We start from the raw sequence: 7,277 nt of genomic DNA, 5'->3' as shown, positions 1-7,277 counted from the left end.
CCAAAGGGCGTAAGGACCCTAAACATTGCTCCTATGACAGCTCCAAATTACAGTAAGCAGAGGTTACAGATCTCAAAGGAGGGTCAGGCAGTCCACAGTTAAAGTTGGAGGTTTCAAAACCTCTCTCAATAACTGAACAGGTGGAAAATCGGTAAAGCTATGAAAGACTTGAACAGCACAGTCAACTGATCTGATCTTCCCGACACCTAGGGATCACCCCACAAGAGCAGCAGGATCCTTGTCAAATCTGCACGGAACACTTGCCACGACAGTTCACATTCCGAGTCCTAAAAGCAGTCCCAGTTCAAAGCAACTCGACTCCTGTAAGATACTTCCTCTGATCACAACTGAATAAAGTCAGGATCCACGGCCAAAAAATTCTCTAGAACACCCTCAGATATTTAGGAACCAAATAATGTACTTCCAATAACCCAGGAGTTAAAGAAATCAAAAGAGTAATTGGAAAGTATTGTGAACGACAATGAAAGCAGCATAGCAAAGCTCGTGGCATGCAGCCGAAGCAGCACTTGGGGGACACCGAAGGCCTAGGTCACAAGAGAAGACGCTAGTCAAATTCATCATTTCAAATTCTACCTTAAGGAGAAAAAAAAGTGAGGCCCAAACACAGCAGAATAAAGGAAATAACATGTGTTGGAGTGAAAGTCAAATAAGAAACAAAATTAATGAAACCAAAAGCTACTCTGAGAAGACCAGTCATTTACAAACCTTAAAACAGACTGAGCTGGAAGGAAACAGAAGACAGATTTCCAATAATGTTAGGAACGACACGGGTGGCGTCACTAAGATGCTACACATACTGAAGGGCTGATGAAGCAGGTATAAACTACTGTGCGCCCACCGGACAACTCAGAAAAGAACAGGTTCTACACAAGGCGAAGTCAAGAAGCCGCGGACAGCCTGAACACCCTTGCATCTACTGAAGAAAGTGAATTTGTAGTTACAAACCTTTCCACAAAGAAAATTCCAGACCTGAATGGCAAGGTCTAGTCCATACTTAAAAGAAAAACATGACCAGTTCTACTCAAGGTCTTTCAGAATTTTGGTGAGGAAACCACTCTGAACAAGTTCCAACTTATCCAACTTACATAAGAGATTCTGGGGCTGCCTTGGTCTGCTCAGGCGGCCGTGACAAAACACCAGACTGAGCGGCGCAGGCGGGCCGCTCAGACCACGTGTGTACAAGACGCAAAGACAAGTCCGCAGAGAAAGGGTCATCTCTTCAACAAATGACTCCGGAGTAACTGGTTATCTATCTGCAAAAAAAAAAAAAAAAAGAGAAAGAAAGAACAGACTGATCCCTCACAATACACAAAAAAATTAATTCAAAACGGATCATAGACTTACATGTAAATTGTAAAACTACAGAACTCCCAGGAGTAAATACAGGAAAAAGATCTTTGTGAACTTGGGTTAGGCACAGGGTTCTTAGATGTGACGCCCAAAAGCCCAGCCAGACAGGAGATTAAATTATTAGATTTCATCAAAGTTGGATCATTCCTATTCTTTGAAAGACACCGTTAAAAGAATTTATTTAAATTTAAACAAATTTAAACTAGCTATCTTTTTCTTAGTAAGTTTAAAAGAATTTTTCGGCGAGAGGAGGTAATTAGGTTTATTTATTTATTTGGTTTTAAATGGAGGTGCTGGGGGTCGAACCCAGGGCCTTGTGCACGCTGTGTTCTACTGCTGAGCTACACCCTCCTCTTTTTTCTTCTTTAATTGAGGCAAAACTGACCTATAATATTGTGTAAGCTTATGTGATGACGAAACACAGACATATACCTCATCTCTCAGCTCATGTGATCACCACGTTTCTGTTGCTGTTACTGTGAGAACTTTCAACTGTACAATAAATGCAGTCTCGTTGCCCAGTCACCATGCAGTACCTTAGGTTCCAGAATGTCTCATCTTTTTTTTTTTAGTTAAAGGTTTTTTTGGTTACCATAAAGTCCGAAACATTTTTTCCCCCACTGTTGACTCTGAAATATTTTGGTCATAACCTTTTTCATTAATTTTTTTTTTCTTTTGGGGGTAGAGGCAATTAGGTATATTTATTTGTTTATTTATTTACTGGCAGTACTGGGGATGGAACCCAGGGCCTCCTGTATACTAAGCTCACGTTCTACCGCTCAGCTACACCCTCTGCCCAGGACATCTCACCTTACAGCTGGAAGTCTGCACGCTCTGACCAACATCTGCCTTTTCCCCAGCCTCCAAGCTCCAGCAAGCGCCTGTCTAGTCTCTGTTTCTGGGCGTCTGGCTTTTTTAGATCACGTACACTAGTGAGGCTGTGCTGTGTCTGTCTCCCTCTCTGTCTTGGCTATGTCGGTTAGCAGAATGCCCTCAAGGTCCATCCACACTGTCACAAACCTCAGGGTTCCCTTTTGATGGCTGAATGACAGTGCACATCACATTTTCTTTTTCACAGGGGGAGGTAATTAGGTGTATTTATTTATTTATCTTAATGGAGGCACTGGGAATTGAACCCAGGACCTTGTGCGTGCTAAGCATGAATTCTACCACTGAGCCATACCCTCCCCACCATATCATATTTTCTTCATCCACTCATCATCTGTCAGTGGACACTGAGGTTGTTTACATTCCTTGGCTATTGTGAATTATCTTTCTTTGTTAAAAAAAAAAACTTTAAAAAATACATATATATTTACAGAAACTTGCCAAACAATGTGCAGGATGTGCTGTAAACCCTCCCCTCAGTTTCCCCGGTGATAGCATCCTGCATCTCGATGGGGCAATATAGACCCCAGGAGACTGGCACTGAGGCAGTCCTCAGAGCTTAGACAGATTTCACCGGTCTCACATGCCTTCCTCTGTGTGTGTGTGTGTGTGTGTGTTTGTGTGTGTGTGTGTGTGGTTGTGTGAGATGTCACCTCACGTGTAGATGTGTACAACCGCCGCCACAGTCGAGACAGAATTGACCCAAGGCTTCCTTGTGCTCCCCACCACAGCTGCCCTGGCTCCCTCCCCCACCCCCGCCCTGGCGTTCTCTAGCCTGTTCTCCATCTCTACGATTATGTTATTCCAAGAGCACTGTATATGTGGACTCATACATACCTTTCAAGATTGGCTTTTTCAGCTCAGCACAGTTTCCTGAGGACCAGGCCAGCTGTACGTATCGAAGGTTGCTCCTTTTTAATGCCGTGTGGTACCCATGATGTGAATATAGTGACTCAGTCTCTCCGTTTGTAATAAATCTATTCAGATTTTACATCTGTTCTTGAGTCCGTTTTGGCAGTCTGTGTGTTTTTAGGCATTTATCCATTTCATCAAGTGTCCAATTACCAACATCAGGAAGGAAGGAGGGGAGAGTAGGGGATAGCACTATGTAACTGTCAGCATACAGATCTTGCACGTGTTGTGTTCCACCGCTGCCTAAGTATTTACTTTTCTTTGGAGCAACTGTAAATGGTATTGTGACTAAACTTTCGGTTTTCACATGTTTGTGGTTGGTATATAAAAACGTGATTGAGTTTTCCGTACTGGCCTTGCTGAACTCACTTGTTAGAATTTATTTTTTGTAGATTCCTTAGGGGTTTCCGTTAAGACAACCTGCCCTGTGCCCTGTTCACTGGTCTTACGTGCCGGTGAACATTTCTTTTGTTCCTATCCGTATGCCTTTTATTTCTTTTTCTTGCCTTATCGTGCTGGTTAGAAGTGCCAGTACTATTTTGGGTCAGAGTGGTAAGAGCAGGCAAGCTTGCCTTGTTCCTGATCTTGGGAGAAAAGCATTCAGCCTCTCACCACTGAGTCTGATACAAGCTGTAGAGTTTTCTGTAGATTCTTGCTGTCGAGTTGAGGGAGTTCTCCCTCTGTTCCTAGTTTGTTGAGGGTTGTTTTTTAATCACGAGTAGGTGTTGGATTTTGTCATCTGCGTCTATTGAGATGATCGTGTGGTTATAGTAAGATGGTATACTACACTAACTGGTTATAGTTAAGGTAATCTGGTGGTTGTAGTAAGATGGTATACTACACCAACTGATTTTTGGGTAACAAGCTAACCTTGCATTCCTGGGGTAAATATCACTTGGTCTTTTTATATGTTCCTGGATTAAGTCTGCTAACGTCTGGAGGATTTTTGCAACTGTCCTTTTGAGAGATGTCATTGTGTAGTTTTACACCATTTCTGGTACCATTTTTGTATACTTATACTATTTTTAAATAATTATCTATGTAATGACCTTTAGTACTGTTCCTTGTATCTTCATATGATGTCACTTTCTTTATCCTAAAAGATTCGCTTTGGTATTTCACGTAAAGCAGGTCTGCTACCAACACATTCTCCCTGTCTTTGTTTATCTAGGAATGCCTTTGTTTTGCCTTCATTTTTGAAAGATAGTTTTGCTGGATGTAGAATTATTGGTTGCCTGATTTTCTCTTTCAAAATCTTAAATACTCCTCTGCTCTTTGGTCTCCACTGTTCTTTAGGAGAAGTCATCTTTCATCTTATTGCAGTTTTCTTGTATCTGATAGTCATTTTATCTTCCTACTTTCAAGATTTTGTGTTTGTTTTCTAGCAGTTTGACTATGGTGTGTCCAGGTGTGAATATCTTTGTGTTTATCCTATTAAAAATGTGCAGTAATGTTTTTCATTGAATTTGAAAAGTTTGGGGCCATTATTTCTTCAAAAACTTTTTCCTGCTCCTTTTCCTCATTCCTTTTATCTGGATGTGTATGTGTGATATATGTATGTTAGTGTGCTTGGGGGTATCCCATGGGTCTCTGAGGTACTGTTTGTTCATGTTCTAATTTTTTGTTAGGGGGTAATTAGGCTATTTATTTATTTATTTATTTATTTTAGTGGAGGTACTGGGGATTGAACCCAGGACCTTGTGCATGCTAAGCATGCAGTCTACCACTGAGCTATACCCTCCTACCCTGTTCATTTTCCTTCATGCTTTTTTTCTTTCTGTTTCTCAGATTGGATAATCTCTGCTGATCTACCTTCAAGTTCACTGCTTCTTCCTGTTTCCAGTTCACGTTTGCTGTTGGACCTCTGTAGTGAAATTTTCATTTCAGGTATTGTTTTTCAACTCAATTTCTATTGGCCTTTTTAAATTGTTTCTGTCTTTGTATTGATAATCGCAACCTGGTGAGTCATTGTCATCGTATTTTTAAAAAATCTTTAACCATGGTTTTTTGTTGTTGTTGTTGTTGTTCTTTGAACGTATTTACAATAGCTGCTTTGAATTCTTTGTCTGCTAAATCCAAACCTGAGCCCCCCTCAAGGACAGTTTCTACAAACCACTTTTTTCCCCTGTGCATGGCCTACTTACATTATTGTGTTTCTTCGAATGTCTCATAATTTTTTAACGAATGCCGGGCATTTTAGACAACATGCTTTCGAACCTCTGGACTCTGAGCCCTCCCCGCCTCACTGGCGGGCTGTTCCTGGTGCTGCTGTTCGTTTGCCCATACCTGGCTTGGATGAACTCCGCACAGCCTGTCCCCTCTGCAGTGTGTGACCCCTGGTAGCTACTAGATTTTTTTAAACACTTTTTTCCCTGCTGCAGATGATTACTTCCCATGAAGGAAGCGCCCTTTGACCCTCACTCTAAAAAAATCCTTTTTTATATGTAAGTCTGGCTTCCTCAGATTTGTCCTTGGATCATTATAGTTCAGTGGCCAGCCAGTTACTGTTCAGAGATTGTTTAACAAACTGAACCAATAAAGCCTCCATCCTCTGCTGATGGCTCCGTGTATAGGCTAGTTCACGCAGTTTGCAATCTGGGCCTGGCTTTTACTTTTTGCTTGCACAAAGCCTCATATTCAGCCAGAGAGGAGTGTATAGCTGGGGCCCTTTCTGGTCTTTCCATACTGTAGGAACAGCCTTGCAGACTACAAAGGGCATCTTACCAATGCCCGCCATGGCTGTCGTAGTCACTGACCTTCCTTGTTAAGTTCTGCCGGGGCTATTGCTCCAACCAGCACCACGGCCCGGGCAGCTGAGGTCTAGGCCTCTACCCAGTTGCTTGCTACTGTGATTGCAACTGTTTTTGACAAACACTCTTTGGAGCTTTCCTCCTTCCCCAGTCCTTCTTCCAGTGTCTGTAGGAACTTCAAGTCCTCAAGGCCTACCTTGCTGTGGTGTAATTACCATGGGGAGGGAGCAAATAAAAGTAGCTGGATACTAAAACTCCAGGGACTCCCCCCGTTCTTACAGATGTTCGATGCTTTCTTTTCTTTTCTTTTTCAGTAAGTGTTTTTCAAACATTGTATGCATTTGGTCAACTTTCAGAGTCCTGGAATGGTTGCTTTTAAAAGTTCTGTCCAGTTTCATCATTGCTTTTTTGGGAGATTTGGTCAGCCCTTCTATCTGCTACTCCAGAAATCTCCCCCACATACAAAAACTTAAATTTTCTAGTAGCTATACAGAAAAAGATAGATGAAATTAGTTTTAATGATGTATTTAACCTAACTTAATATAAAAACATTATTCCAACAGGTAATCAATACTTTAAAAATTACAAATGAACTATTTAACTTTTCTTCCTGCTCAGTCTTTGAAACCTGGGGTGGGGTGCCTTTTTACTGCTACAGCGCATCCTCGTTTGGACCAGCCACGTTCAAGCACCGTCGAGATGTGGCTGCTGGCTGCCACGCTGGCCGGGCAAGGACGGCGGTTTGGCACCGGGAACCTGCTGCTTTCCAGGCGTGTCAGTGACGCGCGGTCGTGTTGAGGAGCCCCGATCCCCTGGGAGCGTTGGACCCTTCAAGGCTGAGATGGTAAAATGAAACTCGGCTCTGCCAGCGGAAGGACTTCCCCGCCTTTCGGGGCTGTGCGCGGGGGCTGCCGTCAGCCTGCGGAGGGACGGCGGCGCCCGCTCCCCGGGCGCGCGGGGGCTCGGCGGTGGCTACGCAGCGGCGGTCCGGGGAGGGGAGAGCCCGCCAGGCCCGGGGCCGCCGGCCGGGGCGCTCGCGGGGGGTGGTTCCCGCCGTAACACAGCGCGTTCGGCCAGGGTAGCCTTGCGGGGTTCCGCGCGCGGCCGAGGCGGGGCTTCAGCGCCGGGCCCCTCGGGAGGAAGGGCGGGGCGCGCGTCGGACGCCGGCCACACCCGGCTCGGGCGAGGGGGCGAGCCCCGGCGGCCCCAGCCGGAGCCCCGCGAGCCCCGCCTCCCGCGGTGGGCGGAGCCGACTTCCGACCTCCTTCCGCCCCATCCCCGAGGCCGGCCCTTCGGCAGCCGGGCGCGGTTTCCCGGGGACGCATTTCCCGCCGCACCGCGGCCGCCCGGACCGCC

The sequence above is a fragment of the Camelus bactrianus genome, chromosome 16 (assembly GCF_048773025.1).
Source record: "Camelus bactrianus isolate YW-2024 breed Bactrian camel chromosome 16, ASM4877302v1, whole genome shotgun sequence".
NCBI lineage: Eukaryota > Metazoa > Chordata > Mammalia > Artiodactyla > Camelidae > Camelus > Camelus bactrianus.
Note: the sequence above shows the minus strand (reverse complement) of the source record.